At 35.0% G+C, this 21,371-nt stretch overlaps 7 non-coding genes across 7 annotated transcripts; all 7 read right to left on the reverse strand.

The window, feature by feature from the left end:
* Positions 1 to 3,493: 3,493 nt before the first annotated feature.
* TRNAN-AUU (transfer RNA asparagine (anticodon AUU)) lies at positions 3,494 to 3,567 on the reverse strand. The gene has a single exon. It is a non-coding gene; the product is annotated as a tRNA-Asn (tRNA).
* Positions 3,568 to 4,668: 1,101 nt separating this feature from the next.
* Positions 4,669 to 4,742, reverse strand: TRNAN-AUU (transfer RNA asparagine (anticodon AUU)). Its single transcript has one exon. It is a non-coding gene; the product is annotated as a tRNA-Asn (tRNA).
* A 2,056-nt stretch (positions 4,743 to 6,798) lies between these two features.
* On the reverse strand, positions 6,799 to 6,872 carry TRNAN-AUU (transfer RNA asparagine (anticodon AUU)). Its single transcript has one exon. It is a non-coding gene; the product is annotated as a tRNA-Asn (tRNA).
* Positions 6,873 to 11,487: 4,615 nt separating this feature from the next.
* TRNAN-AUU (transfer RNA asparagine (anticodon AUU)) lies at positions 11,488 to 11,561 on the reverse strand. Its single transcript has one exon. It is a non-coding gene; the product is annotated as a tRNA-Asn (tRNA).
* A 3,442-nt stretch (positions 11,562 to 15,003) lies between these two features.
* On the reverse strand, positions 15,004 to 15,077 carry TRNAN-AUU (transfer RNA asparagine (anticodon AUU)). Its single transcript has one exon. It is a non-coding gene; the product is annotated as a tRNA-Asn (tRNA).
* Positions 15,078 to 16,178: 1,101 nt separating this feature from the next.
* Positions 16,179 to 16,252, reverse strand: TRNAN-AUU (transfer RNA asparagine (anticodon AUU)). Its single transcript has one exon. It is a non-coding gene; the product is annotated as a tRNA-Asn (tRNA).
* A 2,056-nt stretch (positions 16,253 to 18,308) lies between these two features.
* On the reverse strand, positions 18,309 to 18,382 carry TRNAN-AUU (transfer RNA asparagine (anticodon AUU)). Its single transcript has one exon. It is a non-coding gene; the product is annotated as a tRNA-Asn (tRNA).
* Positions 18,383 to 21,371: the final 2,989 nt, after the last annotated feature.

Genomic DNA, 21,371 nt, shown 5'->3' on the forward strand with positions numbered 1-21,371 from the left:
ACCACCAACCCTTTGGTTAATATCCAAACACGCTAACCAATTGCGCCACAGAGACACTTTGCGAAATTGCATACTGACAAAGGCTAATAAGCATTCATCTAGAACGTTTCCTAGAAAAACTTTAAATAGTCAATAATCTGGAGAGTTTTTGTAAGATGTTTCTTCCATCAACCAATGAAGAAACACATTGGTACATTCCCATGATGAGTGAGTGCTTCAGGATCTCTTGCACTTACATGTGCAGCAGAGTACTGCAATGGAAGCATGCTGGGCCATTAACCCAGAGGTAGGCAGATTGAAACTATCCTCTGCTATATGCATTTTTTTTTGTTAATTAAAGTAATCCAAAACTGGGATTGATATTTTTGCTCTTTTATTTTTACTTAAAGTACAATAACTTTTACCATTTTAATTTGTTTTAATAGTATATTGACAGTATTGTTTTCTTTCAAAAATCCACTTAATTTTCTTTACCCGATTATTAAAATGGTAATTGACAAAAACAAACTACATTGTCACCAGAAGAGCAATACAAAATGTACAAGTGATATATTAAAATCATCTTTCCAGCTTGAATTTCAATGATGCATTGGGGCAACGATTTTGTGAGAAACATCTTCACCCTTAAATAAAGATTTTCTTAATTCCTTACCTGTGTGCTAATTAGATATCACCTTGTTTTCACATTAAACAGACTTCCACATGAGAAAGCAGCAAGGATGCAGTGGCGTTAATGTTTCCTGGTGTCAACCTGTATTATTTCAGTAGACATTGAAATGAGGATGCATCTTGCTGCCTTTCCAATGAAGCAAGTTTAATTTAGTAATAGGTGAAAAACCATCCCTACAAAGGTGTTAATCAGAGACTTGGCTTTGTGGACACTTTTCAGAGAACAAATTTGTTAGCATAAAAATAAAGTCAGATAATGAAGAGCTGTTTAATCACTCAATTGGATATTTTTGCCAGCATATTTCTTTTTCTCTGCAACCCACTGCTAAATTGTGCTTCCTAGCTGTTTTTATAAAATCACTGAATCAAATCTAACTCTGATTACATCAGAGAAGGCCAGGTAACCTACACCATAAGAGGGGGTTTGAAATTTTGACTTGTCTACTTAAAGATCACCAAAATCTGATAACAAGGTCAATTACTTCCCTGGGTGGGATTGAACCACCAACCCTTTGATTAATAACCAAACACGCTAACCAATTGCGCCACAGAGACACTTTACAAAAGTGCATACTGACAAAGGCTAATAAGCATTCATCTAGAACGTTTCCTAGAAAAACTTTAAAAAGTCAATAATCTGGAGAGTTTTTGTAAAATGTTTCTTCCATCAACCAATGAAGAAACACATTGGTACTTTCCCTTGATGAGTGAGTGAGTGCTTCAGGATCTCTTGCACTTACATGTGCAGCAGAGTACTGCAATGGAAGCATGCTGGGCCATTAACCCAGAGGTAGGCAGATTGAAACTATCCTCTGCTATATGCATTTTTTTTGTTAATTAAAGTAATCCAAAACTGGGATTGATATTTTTGCTCTTTTATTTTTACTTAAAGTACAATAACTTTTACCATTTTAATTTGTTTTAATAGTATATTGACAGTATTGTTTTCTTTCAAAAATCCACTTAATTTTCTTTACCCGATTATTAAAATGGTAATTGACAAAAACAAACTACATTGTCACCAGAAGAGCAATACAAAATGTACAAGTGATATATTAAAATCATCTTTCCAGCTTGAATTTCAATGATGCATTGGGGCAACGATTTTGTGAGAAACATCTTCACCTTTAAATAAAGATTTTCTTAATTCCTTACCTGTGTGCTAATTAGATATCACTTTGTTTTCACATTAAACAGACTTCCACATTAGAAAGCAGCAAGGATGCAGTGGCGTTAATGTTTCCTGGTGTCAACCTGTATTAATTCAGTAGACATTGAAATGAGGATGCATTTTGCTGCCTTTCCAATGAAGCAAGTTTAATTTAGTAATAGGTGAAAAACCATCCCTACAAAGGTGTTAATCAGAGACTTGGCTTTGTGGACACTTTTCAGAGAACAAATTTGTTAGCATAAAAATAAAGCCAGATAATGAAGAGCTGTTTAATCACTCAATTGGATATTTTTGCCAGCATATTTCTTTTTCTCTGCAACCCACTGCTAAATTGTGCTTCCTAGCTGTTTTTATAAAATCACTGAATCAAATCTAACTCTGATTACATCAGAGAAGGCCAGGTACCCTACACCATAACAGGGGGTTTGAAATTTTGACTTGTCTACTTAAAGATCACCAAAATCTGATAACAAGGTCAATTACGTCCCTGGGTGGGATTGAACCACCAACCTTTTGGTTAATAGCCGTACACACTAACTGATTGCGCCACAGCGACACTTTGCAAAAGTACATACTGACAAAGACTAATAAGCATTCATCTAGAACGTTTCCTAGAAAAACTGTAAAAAGTCAATAATCTGGAGAGTTTATGTAAGATGTTTCTTCCATCAACCAATGAAGAAACACATTGGTACTTTCCCATGATGAGTGAGTGCTTCAGGATCTCTTGCACTTACATGTGCAGCAGAGTACTGCAATGGAAGCATGCTGGGTCCATAACCCAGAGGTAGGCAGATTGAAACTATCCTCTGCTATATGCATTTTTTTTTTTATTTAAGTAATCCAAAACTGGGATTGATATTTTTGCTCTTTTATTTTTACTTAAAGTACAATAACTTTTACCATTTTAATTTGTTTTAATAGTATATTGACAGTATTGTTTTCTTTCAAAAATCCACTTAATTTTCTTTACCCTATTATTAAAATGGTAATTGACAAAAACAAACTACATTGTCACTAGAAGAGCAATACAAAATGTACAAGTGATATATTAAAATCATCTTTCCAGCTTGAATTTCAATGATGCATTGGGGCAACGATTTTGTGAGAAACATCTTCACCCTTAAATAAAGATTTTCTTAATTCCTTACCTGTGTGCTAATTAGATATCACCTTGTTTTCACATTAAACAGACTTCCATATGAGAGAGCAGCACAGATGCAGTGGCGTTAATGTTTCCTGGTGTCAACCTGTATTATTTCAGTAGATATTGAAATGAGGATGCATCTTGCTGCCTTTCCAATGAAGCACGTTTAATTTAGTAATAGGTGAAAAACCATCCCTACAAAGGTGTTAATCAGATACTTGGCTTTGTGGACACTTTTCAGAGAACAAATTTGTTAGCATAAAAATAAAGCCAGAAAATGAAGAGCTGTTTAATCACTCAATTGGATTTTTCTGCCAGCATATTTCTTTTTCTCTGCAACCCACTGCTAAATTGTGCTTCCTAGCTGTTTTTTTTTATAAAATCACTTAATCAAATCTAACTCTGATTACATCAGAGAAGGCCAGGTACCCTACACCATAAGAGGGGGTTTGAAATTTTGACATGTCTACTTAAAGATCACCAAAATCTGATAACAAGGTCAATTACATCCCTGGGTGGGATTGAACCACCAACCCTTTGGTTAATAACCAAACACGCTAACCAATTGCGCCACAGAGACACTTTGCAAAAGTGCATACTGACAAAGGCTAATAAGCATTCATCTAGAACGTTTCCTAGAAAAACTTTAAATAGTCAATAATCTGGAGAGTTTTTGTAAGATGTTTCTTCCATCAACCAATGAAGAAACACATTGGTACTTTCCCATGATGAGTGAGTGAGTGCTTCAGGATCTCTTGCACTTACATGTGCAGCAGAGTACTTCAATGGAAGCATGCTGGGTCATTAACCCAGAGGTAGGCAGATTGAAACTATCCTCTGCTATATGCATTTTTTTTTTTGTTAATTAAAGTAATCCAAAACTGGGATTGATATTTTTGCTCTTTTATTTTTACTTAAAGTACAATAACTTTTACCATTTTAATTTGTTTTAATAGTATATTGACAGTATTGTTTTCTTTAAAAAATCCACTTAATTTTCTTTACCCGATTATTAAAATGGTAATTGACAAAAACAAACTACATTGTCACCATAAGAGCAATACAAAATGTACAAGTGATATATTAAAATCATCTTTCCAGCTTGAATTTCAATGATGCATTGGGGCAACGATTTTGTGAGAAACATCTTCACCCTTAAATAAAGATTTTCTTAATTCCTTACCTGTGTGCTAATTAGATATCACCTTGTTTTCACATTAAACAGACTTCCACATGAGAAAGCAGCAAGGATGCAGTGGCGTTAATGTTTCCTGGTGTCAACCTGTATTATTTCAGTAGACATTGAAATGGGGATGCATCTTGCTGCCTTTCCAATGAAGCAAGTTTAATTTAGTAATAGGTGAAAAACCATCCCCACAAAGGTGTTAATCAGAGACTTGGCTTTGTGGACACTTTTCATAGAACAAATTTGTTAGCATAAAAATAAAGCCAGATAATGAAGAGCTGTTTAATCACTCAATTGGATATTTTTGCCAGCATATTTCTTTTTCTCGGCAACCCACTGCTAAATTGTGCTTCCTAGCTGTTTTTATAAAATCACTGAATCAAATCTAACTCTGATTACATCAGAGAAGGCCAGGTACCCTACACCATAACAGGAGGTTTGAAATTTTGACTTGTCTACTTAAAGATCACCAAAATCTGATAACAAGGTCAATTACGTCCCTGGGTGGGATTGAACCACCAACCCTTTGGTTAATAACCAAACACGCTAACCAATTGCGCCACAGAGACACTTTGCAAAAGTACTTACTGACAAAGGCTAATAAGCATTCATCTAGAACGTTTCCTAGAAAAACTTTAAAAAGTCAATAATCTGGAGAGTTTTTGTAAGATGTTTCTTCCATCAACCAATGAAGAAACACATTGGTACTTTCCCATGATGAGTGAGTGAGTGCTTCAGGATCTCTTGCACTTACATGTGCAGCAGAGTACTGCAATGGAAGCATGCTGGGCCATTAACCCAGAGGTAGGCAGATTGAAACTACCATAAGAGCAATACAAAATGTACAAGTGATATATTAAAATCATCTTTCCAGCTTGAATTTCAATGATGCATTGGGGCAACGATTTTGTGAGAAACATCTTCACCCTTAAATAAAGATTTTCTTAATTCCTTACCTGTATGCTAATTAGATATCACCTTGTTTTCACATTAAACAGACTTCCACATGAGAGAGCAGCACTGATGCAGTGGCGTTAATGTTTCCTGGTGTCACCCTGTATTATTTCAGTAGATATTGAAATTAGGATGCATCTTGCTGCCTTTCCAATGAAGCACGTTTAATTTAGTAATAGGTGAAAAACCATCCCTACAAAGGTGTTAATCAGAGACTTGGCTTTGTGGACACTTTTCAGAGAACAAATTTGTTAGCATAAAAATAAAGTCAGATAATGAAGAGCTGTTTAATCACTCAATTGGATATTTTTGCCAGCATATTTCTTTTTCTCGGCAACCCACTGCTAAATTGTGCTTCCTAGCTGTTTTTATAAAATCACTGAATCAAATCTAACTCTGATTACATCAGAGAAGGCCAGGTACCCTACACCATAAGAGGGGGTTTGAAATTTTGACTTGTCTACTTAAAGATCACCAAAATCTGATAACAAGTTCAATTACGTCCCTGGGTGGGATTGAACCACCAACCTTTTGGTTAATAGCCGTACAACACTAACTGATTGCGCCACAGAGACACTTTGCAAAAGTACATACTGACAAAGGCTAATAAGCATTCATCTAGAACGTTTCCTAGAAAAACTTTAAATAGTCAATAATCTGGAGAGTTTTTGTAAGATGTTTCTTCCATCAACCAATGAAGAAACACATTGGTACATTCCCATGATGAGTGAGTGCTTCAGGATCTCTTGCACTTACATGTGCAGCAGAGTACTGCAATGGAAGCATGCTGGGCCATTAACCCAGAGGTAGGCAGATTGAAACTATCCTCTGCTATATGCATTTTTTTTTTGTTAATTAAAGTAATCCAAAACTGGGATTGATATTTTTGCTCTTTTATTTTTACTTAAAGTACAATAACTTTTACCATTTTAATTTGTTTTAATAGTATATTGACAGTATTGTTTTCTTTCAAAAATCCACTTAATTTTCTTTACCCGATTATTAAAATGGTAATTGACAAAAACAAACTACATTGTCACCAGAAGAGCAATACAAAATGTACAAGTGATATATTAAAATCATCTTTCCAGCTTGAATTTCAATGATGCATTGGGGCAACGATTTTGTGAGAAACATCTTCACCTTTAAATAAAGATTTTCTTAATTCCTTACCTGTGTGCTAATTAGATATCACCCTGTTTTCACATTAAACAGACTTCCACATGAGAAAGCAGCAAGGATGCAGTGGCGTTAATGTTTCCTGGTGTCAACCTGTATTATTTCAGTAGACATTGAAATGGGGATGCATCTTGCTGCCTTTCCAATGAAGCAAGTTTAATTTAGTAATAGGTGAAAAACCATCCCCACAAAGGTGTTAATCAGAGACTTGGCTTTGTGGACACTTTTCATAGAACAAATTTGTTAGCATAAAAATAAAGCCAGATAATGAAGAGCTGTTTAATCACTCAATTGGATATTTTTGCCAGCATATTTCTTTTTCTCGGCAACCCACTGCTAAATTGTGCTTCCTAGCTGTTTTTATAAAATCACTGAATCAAATCTAACTCTGATTACATCAGAGAAGGCCAGGTACCCTACACCATAACAGGAGGTTTGAAATTTTGACTTGTCTACTTAAAGATCACCAAAATCTGATAACAAGGTCAATTACGTCCCTGGGTGGGATTGAACCACCAACCCTTTGGTTAATAACCAAACACGCTAACCAATTGCGCCACAGAGACACTTTGCAAAAGTGCCTACTGACAAAGGCTAATAAGCATTCATCTAGAACGTTTCCTAGAAAAACTTTAAAAAGTCAATAATCTGGAGAGTTTTTGTAAGATGTTTCTTCCATCAACCAATGAAGAAACACATTGGTACTTTCCCATGATGAGTGAGTGAGTGCTTCAGAATCTCTTGCACTTACATGTGCAGCAGAGTACTGCAATGGAAGCATGCTGGGCCATTAACCCAGAGGTAGGCAGATTGAAACTATCCTCTGCTATATGCATTTTTTTTTTTGTTAATTAAAGTAATCCAAAACTGGGATTGATATTTTTGCTCTTTTATTTTTACTTAAAGTACAATAACTTTTACCATTTTAATTTGTTTTAATAGTATATTGACAGTATTGTTTTCTTTCAAAAATCCACTTAATTTTCTTTACCCGATTATTAAAATGGTAATTGACAAAAACAAACTACATTGTCACCGGAAGAGCAATACAAAATGTACAAGTGATATATTAAAATCATCTTTCCAGCTTGAATTTCAATGATGCATTGGGGCAACGATTTTGTGAGAAACATCTTCACCTTTAAATAAAGATTTTCTTAATTCCTTACCTGTGTGCTAATTAGATATCACTTTGTTTTCACATTAAACAGACTTCCACATTAGAAAGCAGCAAGGATGCAGTGGCGTTAATGTTTCCTGGTGTCAACCTGTATTAATTCAGTAGACATTGAAATGAGGATGCATCTTGCTGCCTTTCCAATGAAGCAAGTTTAATTTAGTAATAGGTGAAAAACCATCCCTACAAAGGTGTTAATCAGAGACTTGGCTTTGTGGACACTTTTCAGAGAACAAATTTGTTAGCATAAAAATAAAGCCAGATAATGAAGAGCTGTTTAATCACTCAATTGGATATTTTTGCCAGCATATTTCTTTTTCTCGGCAACCCACTGCTAAATTGTGCTTCCTAGCTGTTTTTATAAAATCACTGAATCAAATCTAACTCTGATTACATCAGAGAAGGCCAGGTACCCTACACCATAACAGGAGGTTTGAAATTTTGACTTGTCTACTTAAAGATCACCAAAATCTGATAACAAGGTCAATTACGTCCCTGGGGGAGATTGAACCACCAACCCTTTGGTTAATAACCAAACACGCTAACCAATTGCGCCACAGAGACACTTTGCAAAAGTGCCTACTGACAAAGGCTAATAAGCATTCATCTAGAACGTTTCCTAGAAAAACTTTAAAAAGTCAATAATCTGGAGAGTTTTTGTAAGATGTTTCTTCCATCAACCAATGAAGAAACACATTGGTACTTTCCCATGATGAGTGAGTGAGTGCTTCAGGATCTCTTGCACTTACATGTGCAGCAGAGTACTGCAATGGAAGCATGCTGGGCCATTAACCCAGAGGTAGGCAGATTGAAACTATCCTCTGCTATATGCATTTTTTTTTTGTTAATTAAAGTAATCCAAAACTGGGATTGATATTTTTGCTCTTTTATTTTTACTTAAAGTACAATAACTTTTACCATTTTAATTTGTTTTAATAGTATATTGACAGTATTGTTTTCTTTCAAAAATCCACTTAATTTTCTTTACCCGATTATTAAAATGGTAATTGACAAAAACAAACTACATTGTCACCGGAAGAGCAATACAAAATGTACAAGTGATATATTAAAATCATCTTTCCAGCTTGAATTTCAATGATGCATTGGGGCAACGATTTTGTGAGAAACATCTTCACCTTTAAATAAAGATTTTCTTAATTCCTTACCTGTGTGCTAATTAGATATCACTTTGTTTTCACATTAAACAGACTTCCACATTAGAAAGCAGCAAGGATGCAGTGGCGTTAATGTTTCCTGGTGTCAACCTGTATTAATTCAGTAGACATTGAAATGAGGATGCATCTTGCTGCCTTTCCAATGAAGCAAGTTTAATTTAGTAATAGGTGAAAAACCATCCCTACAAAGGTGTTAATCAGAGACTTGGCTTTGTGGACACTTTTCAGAGAACAAATTTGTTAGCATAAAAATAAAGCCAGATAATGTAGAGCTGTTTAATCACTCAATTGGATATTTTTGCCAGCATATTTCTTTTTCTCGGCAACCCACTGCTAAATTGTGCTTCCTAGCTGTTTTTATAAAATCACTTAATCAAATCTAACTCTGATTACATCAGAGAAGGCCAGGTACCCTACACCATAACAGGGGGTTTGAAATTTTGACTTGTCTACTTAAAGGTCACCAAAATCTGATAACAAGGTCAATTACGTCCCTGGGTGGGATTGAACCACCAACCTTTTGGTTAACAGCCATACACACTAACTGATTGCGCCACAGCGACACTTTGCCAAAGTAGTTACTGACAAAGGCTAATAAGCATTCATCTAGAACGTTTCCTAGAAAAACTTTAAAAAGTCAATAATCTGGAGAGTTTTTGTAAGATGTTTCTTCCATCAACCAATGAAGAAACACATTGGTACTTTCCCATGATGAGTGAGTGCTTCAGGATCTTTTGCACTTACATGTGCAGCAGAGTACTGCAATGGAAGCATGCTGGGCCATTAACCCAGAGGTAGGCAGATTGAAACTATCCTCTGCTATATGCATTTTTTTTTGTTAATTTAAGTAATCCAAAACTGGGATTGATATTTTTGCTCTTTTATTTTTACTTAAAGTACAATAACTTTTACCATTTTAATTTGTTTTAATAGTATATTGACAGTATTGTTTTCTTTAAAAAATCCACTTAATTTTCTTTACCCGATTATTAAAATGGTAATTGACAAAAACAAACTACATTGTCACCAGAAGAGCAATACAAAATGTACAAGTGATATATTAAAATCATCTTTCCAGCTTGAATTTCAATGATGCATTGGGGCAACGATTTTGTGAGAAACATCTTCACCCTTAAATAAAGATTTTCTTAATTCCTTACCTGTGTGCTAATTAGATATCACCTTGTTTTCACATTAAACAGACTTCCACATGAGAGAGCAGCACTGATGCAGTGGCGTTAATGTTTCCTGGTGTCACCCTGTATTATTTCAGTAGATATTGAAATTAGGATGCATCTTGCTGCCTTTCCAATGAAGCACGTTTAATTTAGTAATAGGTGAAAAACCATCCCTACAAAGGTGTTAATCAGAGACTTGGCTTTGTGGACACTTTTCAGAGAACAAATTTGTTAGCATAAAAATAAAGTCAGATAATGAAGAGCTGTTTAATCACTCAATTGGATATTTTTGCCAGCATATTTCTTTTTCTCGGCAACCCACTGCTAAATTGTGCTTCCTAGCTGTTTTTATAAAATCACTGAATCAAATCTAACTCTGATTACATCAGAGAAGGCCAGGTACCCTACACCATAAGAGGGGGTTTGAAATTTTGACTTGTCTACTTAAAGATCACCAAAATCTGATAACAAGTTCAATTACGTCCCTGGGTGGGATTGAACCACCAACCTTTTGGTTAATAGCCGTACAACACTAACTGATTGCGCCACAGCGACACTTTGCAAAAGTACATACTGACAAAGGCTAATAAGCATTCATCTAGAACGTTTCCTAGAAAAACTTTAAATAGTCAATACTCTGGAGAGTTTTTGTAAGATGTTTCTTCCATCAACCAATGAAGAAACACATTGGTACATTCCCATGATGAGTGAGTGCTTCAGGATCTCTTGCACTTACATGTGCAGCAGAGTACTGCAATGGAAGCATGCTGGGCCATTAACCCAGAGGTAGGCAGATTGAAACTATCCTCTGCTATATGCATTTTTTTTTTGTTAATTAAAGTAATCCAAAACTGGGATTGATATTTTTGCTCTTTTATTTTTACTTAAAGTACAATAACTTTTACCATTTTAATTTGTTTTAATAGTATATTGACAGTATTGTTTTCTTTCAAAAATCCACTTAATTTTCTTTACCCGATTATTCAAATGGTAATTGACAAAAACAAACTACATTGTCACCAGAAGAGCAATACAAAATGTACAAGTGATATATTAAAATCATCTTTCCAGCTTGAATTTCAATGATGCATTGGGGCAACGATTTTGTGAGAAACATCTTCACCCTTAAATAAAGATGTTCTTAATTCCTTACCTGTGTGCTAATTAGATATCACCTTGTTTTCACATTAAACAGACTTCCACATGAGAAAGCAGCAAGGATGCAGTGGCGTTAATGTTTCCTGGTGTCAACCTGTATTATTTCAGTAGACATTGAAATGAGGATGCATCTTGCTGCCTTTCCAATGAAGCAAGTTTAATTTAGTAATAGGTGAAAAACCATCCCCACAAAGGTGTTAATCAGAGACTTGGCTTTGTGGACACTTTTCATAGAACAAATTTGTTAGCATAAAAATAAAGCCAGATAATGAAGAGCTGTTTAATCACTCAATTGGATATTTTTGCCAGCATATTTCTTTTTCTCGGCAACCCACTGCTAAATTGTGCTTCCTAGCTGTTTTTATAAAATCACTGAATCAAATCTAACTCTGATTACATCAGAGAAGGCCAGGTACCCTACACCATAACAGGAGGTTTGAAATTTTGACTTGTCTACTTAAAGATCACCAAAATCTGATAACAAGGTCAATTACGTCCCTGGGTGGGATTGAACCACCAACCCTTTGGTTAATAACCAAACACGCTAACCAATTGCGCCACAGAGACACTTTGCAAAAGTGCCTACTGACAAAGGCTAATAAGCATTCATCTAGAACGTTTCCTAGAAAAACTTTAAAAAGTCAATAATCTGGAGAGTTTTTGTAAGATGTTTCTTCCATCAACCAATGAAGAAACACATTGGTACTTTCCCATGATGAGTGAGTGAGTGCTTCAGGATCTCTTGCACTTACATGTGCAGCAGAGTACTGCAATGGAAGCATGCTGGGCCATTAACCCAGAGGTAGGCAGATTGAAACTATCCTCTGCTATATGCATTTTTTTTTTTTGTTAATTAAAGTAATCCAAAACTGGGATTGATATTTTTGCTCTTTTATTTTTACTTAAAGTACAATAACTTTTACCATTTTAATTTGTTTTAATAGTATATTGACAGTATTGTTTTCTTTCAAAAATCCACTTAATTTTCTTTACCCGATTATTAAAATGGTAATTGACAAAAACAAACTACATTGTCACCGGAAGAGCAATACAAAATGTACAAGTGATATATTAAAATCATCTTTCCAGCTTGAATTTCAATGATGCATTGGGGCAACGATTTTGTGAGAAACATCTTCACCTTTAAATAAAGATTTTCTTAATTCCTTACCTGTGTGCTAATTAGATATCACTTTGTTTTCACATTAAACAGACTTCCACATTAGAAAGCAGCAAGGATGCAGTGGCGTTAATGTTTCCTGGTGTCAACCTGTATTAATTCAGTAGACATTGAAATGAGGATGCATCTTGCTGCCTTTCCAATGAAGCAAGTTTAATTTAGTAATAGGTGAAAAACCATCCCTACAAAGGTGTTAATCAGAGACTTGGCTTTGTGGACACTTTTCAGAGAACAAATTTGTTAGCATAAAAATAAAGCCAGATAATGTAGAGCTGTTTAATCACTCAATTGGATATTTTTGCCAGCATATTTCTTTTTCTCGGCAACCCACTGCTAAATTGTGCTTCCTAGCTGTTTTTATAAAATCACTTAATCAAATCTAACTCTGATTACATCAGAGAAGGCCAGGTACCCTACACCATAACAGGGGGTTTGAAATTTTGACTTGTCTACTTAAAGATCACCAAAATCTGATAACAAGGTCAATTACGTCCCTGGGTGGGATTGAACCACCAACCTTTTGGTTAACAGCCGTACACACTAACTGATTGCGCCACAGCGACACTTTGCAAAAGTACTTACTGACAAAGGCTAATAAGCATTCATCTAGAATGTTTCCTAGAAAAACTTTAAAAAGTCAATAATCTGGAGAGTTTTTGTAAGATGTTTCTTCCATCAACCAATGAAGAAACACATTGGTACTTTCCCATGATGAGTGAGTGCTTCAGGATCTTTTGCACTTACATGTGCAGCAGAGTACTGCAATGGAAGCATGCTGGGCCATTAACCCAGAGGTAGGCAGATTGAAACTATCCTCTGCTATATGCATTTTTTTTTGTTAATTTAAGTAATCCAAAACTGGGATTGATATTTTTGCTCTTTTATTTTTACTTAAAGTACAATAACTTTTACCATTTTAATTTGTTTTAATAGTATATTGACAGTATTGTTTTCTTTCAAAAATCCACTTAATTTTCTTTACCCGATTATTAAAATGGTAATTGACAAAAACAAACTACATTGTCACCAGAAGAGCAATACAAAATGTACAAGTGATATATTAAAATCATCTTTCCAGCTTGAATTTCAATGATGCATTGGGGCAACGATTTTGTGAGAAACATCTTCACCTTTAAATAAAGATTTTCTTAATTCCTTACCTGTGTGCTAATTAGATATCACTTTGTTTTCACATTAAACAGACTTCCACATTAGAAAGCAGCAAGGATGCAGTGGCGTTAATGTTTCCTGGTGTCAACCTGTATTAATTCAGTAGACATTGAAATGAGGATGCATTTTGCTGCCTTTCCAATGAAGCAAGTTTAATTTAGTAATAGGTGAAAAACCATCCCTACAAAGGTGTTAATCAGAGACTTGGCTTTGTGGACACTTTTCAGAGAACAAATTTGTTAGCATAAAAATAAAGCCAGATAATGAAGAGCTGTTTAATCACTCAATTGGATATTTTTGCCAGCATATTTCTTTTTCTCTGCAACCCACTGCTAAATTGTGCTTCCTAGCTGTTTTTATAAAATCACTGAATCAAATCTAACTCTGATTACATCAGAGAAGGCCAGGTACCCTACACCATAACAGGGGGTTTGAAATTTTGACTTGTCTACTTAAAGATCACCAAAATCTGATAACAAGGTCAATTACGTCCCTGGGTGGGATTGAACCACCAACCTTTTGGTTAATAGCCGTACACACTAACTGATTGCGCCACAGCGACACTTTGCAAAAGTACATACTGACAAAGACTAATAAGCATTCATCTAGAACGTTTCCTAGAAAAACTGTAAAAAGTCAATAATCTGGAGAGTTTATGTAAGATGTTTCTTCCATCAACCAATGAAGAAACACATTGGTACTTTCCCATGATGAGTGAGTGCTTCAGGATCTCTTGCACTTACATGTGCAGCAGAGTACTGCAATGGAAGCATGCTGGGTCCATAACCCAGAGGTAGGCAGATTGAAACTATCCTCTGCTATATGCATTTTTTTTTTTATTTAAGTAATCCAAAACTGGGATTGATATTTTTGCTCTTTTATTTTTACTTAAAGTACAATAACTTTTACCATTTTAATTTGTTTTAATAGTATATTGACAGTATTGTTTTCTTTCAAAAATCCACTTAATTTTCTTTACCCTATTATTAAAATGGTAATTGACAAAAACAAACTACATTGTCACTAGAAGAGCAATACAAAATGTACAAGTGATATATTAAAATCATCTTTCCAGCTTGAATTTCAATGATGCATTGGGGCAACGATTTTGTGAGAAACATCTTCACCCTTAAATAAAGATTTTCTTAATTCCTTACCTGTGTGCTAATTAGATATCACCTTGTTTTCACATTAAACAGACTTCCATATGAGAGAGCAGCACAGATGCAGTGGCGTTAATGTTTCCTGGTGTCAACCTGTATTATTTCAGTAGATATTGAAATGAGGATGCATCTTGCTGCCTTTCCAATGAAGCACGTTTAATTTAGTAATAGGTGAAAAACCATCCCTACAAAGGTGTTAATCAGATACTTGGCTTTGTGGACACTTTTCAGAGAACAAATTTGTTAGCATAAAAATAAAGCCAGAAAATGAAGAGCTGTTTAATCACTCAATTGGATTTTTCTGCCAGCATATTTCTTTTTCTCTGCAACCCACTGCTAAATTGTGCTTCCTAGCTGTTTTTTTTTATAAAATCACTTAATCAAATCTAACTCTGATTACATCAGAGAAGGCCAGGTACCCTACACCATAAGAGGGGGTTTGAAATTTTGACATGTCTACTTAAAGATCACCAAAATCTGATAACAAGGTCAATTACATCCCTGGGTGGGATTGAACCACCAACCCTTTGGTTAATAACCAAACACGCTAACCAATTGCGCCACAGAGACACTTTGCAAAAGTGCATACTGACAAAGGCTAATAAGCATTCATCTAGAACGTTTCCTAGAAAAACTTTAAATAGTCAATAATCTGGAGAGTTTTTGTAAGATGTTTCTTCCATCAACCAATGAAGAAACACATTGGTACTTTCCCATGATGAGTGAGTGAGTGCTTCAGGATCTCTTGCACTTACATGTGCAGCAGAGTACTTCAATGGAAGCATGCTGGGTCATTAACCCAGAGGTAGGCAGATTGAAACTATCCTCTGCTATATGCATTTTTTTTTTTGTTAATTAAAGTAATCCAAAACTGGGATTGATATTTTTGCTCTTTTATTTTTACTTAAAGTACAATAACTTTTACCATTTTAATTTGTTTTAATAGTATATTGACAGTATTGTTTTCTTTAAAAAATCCACTTAATTTTCTTTACCCGATTATTAAAATGGTAATTGACAAAAACAAACTACATTGTCACCATAAGAGCAATACAAAATGTACAAGTGATATATTAAAATCATCTTTCCAGCTTGAATTTCAATGATGCATTGGGGCAACGATTTTGTGAGAAACATCTTCACCCTTAAATAAAGATTTTCTTAATTCCTTACCTGTGTGCTAATTAGATATCACCTTGTTTTCACATTAAACAGACTTCCACATGAGAAAGCAGCAAGGATGCAGTGGCGTTAATGTTTCCTGGTGTCAACCTGTATTATTTCAGTAGACATTGAAATGGGGATGCATCTTGCTGCCTTTCCAATGAAGCAAGTTTAATTTAGTAATAGGTGAAAAACCATCCCCACAAAGGTGTTAATCAGAGACTTGGCTTTGTGGACACTTTTCATAGAACAAATTTGTTAGCATAAAAATAAAGCCAGATAATGAAGAGCTGTTTAATCACTCAATTGGATATTTTTGCCAGCATATTTCTTTTTCTCGGCAACCCACTGCTAAATTGTGCTTCCTAGCTGTTTTTATAAAATCACTGAATCAAATCTAACTCTGATTACATCAGAGAAGGCCAGGTACCCTACACCATAACAGGAGGTTTGAAATTTTGACTTGTCTACTTAAAGATCACCAAAATCTGATAACAAGGTCAATTACGTCCCTGGGTGGGATTGAACCACCAACCCTTTGGTTAATAACCAAACACGCTAACCAATTGCGCCACAGAGACACTTTGCAAAAGTACTTACTGACAAAGGCTAATAAGCATTCATCTAGAACGTTTCCTAGAAAAACTTTAAAAAGTCAATAATCTGGAGAGTTTTTGTAAGATGTTTCTTCCATCAACCAATGAAGAAACACATTGGTACTTTCCCATGATGAGTGAGTGAGTGCTTCAGGATCTCTTGCACTTACATGTGCAGCAGAGTACTGCAATGGAAGCATGCTGGGCCATTAACCCAGAGGTAGGCAGATTGAAACTACCATAAGAGCAATACAAAATGTACAAGTGATATATTAAAATCATCTTTCCAGCTTGAATTTCAATGATGCATTGGGGCAACGATTTTGTGAGAAACATCTTCACCCTTAAATAAAGATTTTCTTAATTCCTTACCTGTATGCTAATTAGATATCACCTTGTTTTCACATTAAACAGACTTCCACATGAGAGAGCAGCACTGATGCAGTGGCGTTAATGTTTCCTGGTGTCACCCTGTATTATTTCAGTAGATATTGAAATTAGGATGCATCTTGCTGCCTTTCCAATGAAGCACGTTTAATTTAGTAATAGGTGAAAAACCATCCCTACAAAGGTGTTAATCAGAGACTTGGCTTTGTGGACACTTTTCAGAGAACAAATTTGTTAGCATAAAAATAAAGTCAGATAATGAAGAGCTGTTTAATCACTCAATTGGATATTTTTGCCAGCATATTTCTTTTTCTCGGCAACCCACTGCTAAATTGTGCTTCCTAGCTGTTTTTATAAAATCACTGAATCAAATCTAACTCTGATTACATCAGAGAAGGCCAGGTACCCTACACCATAAGAGGGGGTTTGAAATTTTGACTTGTCTACTTAAAGATCACCAAAATCTGATAACAAGTTCAATTACGTCCCTGGGTGGGATTGAACCACCAACCTTTTGGTTAATAGCCGTACAACACTAACTGATTGCGCCACAGAGACACTTTGCAAAAGTACATACTGACAAAGGCTAATAAGCATTCATCTAGAACGTTTCCTAGAAAAACTTTAAATAGTCAATAATCTGGAGAGTTTTTGTAAGATGTTTCTTCCATCAACCAATGAAGAAACACATTGGTACATTCCCATGATGAGTGAGTGCTTCAGGATCTCTTGCACTTACATGTGCAGCAGAGTACTGCAATGGAAGCATGCTGGGCCATTAACCCAGAGGTAGGCAGATTGAAACTATCCTCTGCTATATGCATTTTTTTTTTGTTAATTAAAGTAATCCAAAACTGGGATTGATATTTTTGCTCTTTTATTTTTACTTAAAGTACAATAACTTTTACCATTTTAATTTGTTTTAATAGTATATTGACAGTATTGTTTTCTTTCAAAAATCCACTTAATTTTCTTTACCCGATTATTAAAATGGTAATTGACAAAAACAAACTACATTGTCACCAGAAGAGCAATACAAAATGTACAAGTGATATATTAAAATCATCTTTCCAGCTTGAATTTCAATGATGCATTGGGGCAACGATTTTGTGAGAAACATCTTCACCTTTAAATAAAGATTTTCTTAATTCCTTACCTGTGTGCTAATTAGATATCACCCTGTTTTCACATTAAACAGACTTCCACATGAGAAAGCAGCAAGGATGCAGTGGCGTTAATGTTTCCTGGTGTCAACCTGTATTATTTCAGTAGACATTGAAATGGGGATGCATCTTGCTGCCTTTCCAATGAAGCAAGTTTAATTTAGTAATAGGTGAAAAACCATCCCCACAAAGGTGTTAATCAGAGACTTGGCTTTGTGGACACTTTTCATAGAACAAATTTGTTAGCATAAAAATAAAGCCAGATAATGAAGAGCTGTTTAATCACTCAATTGGATATTTTTGCCAGCATATTTCTTTTTCTCGGCAACCCACTGCTAAATTGTGCTTCCTAGCTGTTTTTATAAAATCACTGAATCAAATCTAACTCTGATTACATCAGAGAAGGCCAGGTACCCTACACCATAACAGGAGGTTTGAAATTTTGACTTGTCTACTTAAAGATCACCAAAATCTGATAACAAGGTCAATTACGTCCCTGGGTGGGATTGAACCACCAACCCTTTGGTTAATAACCAAACACGCTAACCAATTGCGCCACAGAGACACTTTGCAAAAGTGCCTACTGACAAAGGCTAATAAGCATTCATCTAGAACGTTTCCTAGAAAAACTTTAAAAAGTCAATAATCTGGAGAGTTTTTGTAAGATGTTTCTTCCATCAACCAATGAAGAAACACATTGGTACTTTCCCATGATGAGTGAGTGAGTGCTTCAGAATCTCTTGCACTTACATGTGCAGCAGAGTACTGCAATGGAAGCATGCTGGGCCATTAACCCAGAGGTAGGCAGATTGAAACTATCCTCTGCTATATGCATTTTTTTTTTTGTTAATTAAAGTAATCCAAAACTGGGATTGATATTTTTGCTCTTTTATTTTTACTTAAAGTACAATAACTTTTACCATTTTAATTTGTTTTAATAGTATATTGACAGTATTGTTTTCTTTCAAAAATCCACTTAATTTTCTTTACCCGATTATTAAAATGGTAATTGACAAAAACAAACTACATTGTCACCGGAAGAGCAATACAAAATGTACAAGTGATATATTAAAATCATCTTTCCAGCTTGAATTTCAATGATGCATTGGGGCAACGATTTTGTGAGAAACATCTTCACCTTTAAATAAAGATTTTCTTAATTCCTTACCTGTGTGCTAATTAGATATCACTTTGTTTTCACATTAAACAGACTTCCACATTAGAAAGCAGCAAGGATGCAGTGGCGTTAATGTTTCCTGGTGTCAACCTGTATTAATTCAGTAGACATTGAAATGAGGATGCATCTTGCTGCCTTTCCAATGAAGCAAGTTTAATTTAGTAATAGGTGAAAAACCATCCCTACAAAGGTGTTAATCAGAGACTTGGCTTTGTGGACACTTTTCAGAGAACAAATTTGTTAGCATAAAAATAAAGCCAGATAATGAAGAGCTGTTTAATCACTCAATTGGATATTTTTGCCAGCATATTTCTTTTTCTCGGCAACCCACTGCTAAATTGTGCTTCCTAGCTGTTTTTATAAAATCACTGAATCAAATCTAACTCTGATTACATCAGAGAAGGCCAGGTACCCTACACCATAACAGGAGGTTTGAAATTTTGACTTGTCTACTTAAAGATCACCAAAATCTGATAACAAGGTCAATTACGTCCCTGGGGGAGATTGAACCACCAACCCTTTGGTTAATAACCAAACACGCTAACCAATTGCGCCACAGAGACACTTTGCAAAAGTGCCTACTGACAAAGGCTAATAAGCATTCATCTAGAACGTTTCCTAGAAAAACTTTAAAAAGTCAATAATCTGGAGAGTTTTTGTAAGATGTTTCTTCCATCAACCAATGAAGAAACACATTGGTACTTTCCCATGATGAGTGAGTGAGTGCTTCAGGATCTCTTGCACTTACATGTGCAGCAGAGTACTGCAATGGAAGCATGCTGGGCCATTAACCCAGAGGTAGGCAGATTGAAACTATCCTCTGCTATATGCATTTTTTTTTTGTTAATTAAAGTAATCCAAAACTGGGATTGATATTTTTGCTCTTTTATTTTTACTTAAAGTACAATAACTTTTACCATTTTAATTTGTTTTAATAGTATATTGACAGTATTGTTTTCTTTCAAAAATCCACTTAATTTTCTTTACCCGATTATTAAAATGGTAATTGACAAAAACAAACTACATTGTCACCGGAAGAGCAATACAAAATGTACAAGTGATATATTAAAATCATCTTTCCAGCTTGAATTTCAATGATGCATTGGGGCAACGATTTTGTGAGAAACATCTTCACCTTTAAATAAAGATTTTCTTAATTCCTTACCTGTGTGCTAATTAGATATCACTTTGTTTTCACATTAAACAGACTTCCACATTAGAAAGCAGCAAGGATGCAGTGGCGTTAATGTTTCCTGGTGTCAACCTGTATTAATTCAGTAGACATTGAAATGAGGATGCATCTTGCTGCCTTTCCAATGAAGCAAGTTTAATTTAGTAATAGGTGAAAAACCATCCCTACAAAGGTGTTAATCAGAGACTTGGCTTTGTGGACACTTTTCAGAGAACAAATTTGTTAGCATAAAAATAAAGCCAGATAATGTAGAGCTGTTTAATCACTCAATTGGATATTTTTGCCAGCATATTTCTTTTTCTCGGCAACCCACTGCTAAATTGTGCTTCCTAGCTGTTTTTATAAAATCACTTAATCAAATCTAACTCTGATTACATCAGAGAAGGCCAGGTACCCTACACCATAACAGGGGGTTTGAAATTTTGACTTGTCTACTTAAAGGTCACCAAAATCTGATAACAAGGTCAATTACGTCCCTGGGTGGGATTGAACCACCAACCTTTTGGTTAACAGCCATACACACTAACTGATTGCGCCACAGCGACACTTTGCCAAAGTAGTTACTGACAAAGGCTAATAAGCATTCATCTAGAACGTTTCCTAGAAAAACTTTAAAAAGTCAATAATCTGGAGAGTTTTTGTAAGATGTTTCTTCCATCAACCAATGAAGAAACACATTGGTACTTTCCCATGATGAGTGAGTGCTTCAGGATCTTTTGCACTTACATGTGCAGCAGAGTACTGCAATGGAAGCATGCTGGGCCATTAACCCAGAGGTAGGCAGATTGAAACTATCCTCTGCTATATGCATTTTTTTTTGTTAATTTAAGTAATCCAAAACTGGGATTGATATTTTTGCTCTTTTATTTTTACTTAAAGTACAATAACTTTTACCATTTTAATTTGTTTTAATAGTATATTGACAGTATTGTTTTCTTTAAAAAATCCACTTAATTTTCTTTACCCGATTATTAAAATGGTAATTGACAAAAACAAACTACATTGTCACCAGAAGAGCAATACAAAATGTACAAGTGATATATTAAAATCATCTTTCCAGCTTGAATTTCAATGATGCATTGGGGCAACGATTTTGTGAGAAACATCTTCACCCTTAAATAAAGATTTTCTTAATTCCTTACCTGTGTGCTAATTAGATATCACCTTGTTTTCACATTAAACAGA

The sequence above is a fragment of the Pseudophryne corroboree genome, chromosome 10 (genome assembly GCF_028390025.1).
Source record: "Pseudophryne corroboree isolate aPseCor3 chromosome 10, aPseCor3.hap2, whole genome shotgun sequence".
In the NCBI taxonomy this organism is placed as follows: domain Eukaryota; kingdom Metazoa; phylum Chordata; class Amphibia; order Anura; family Myobatrachidae; genus Pseudophryne; species Pseudophryne corroboree.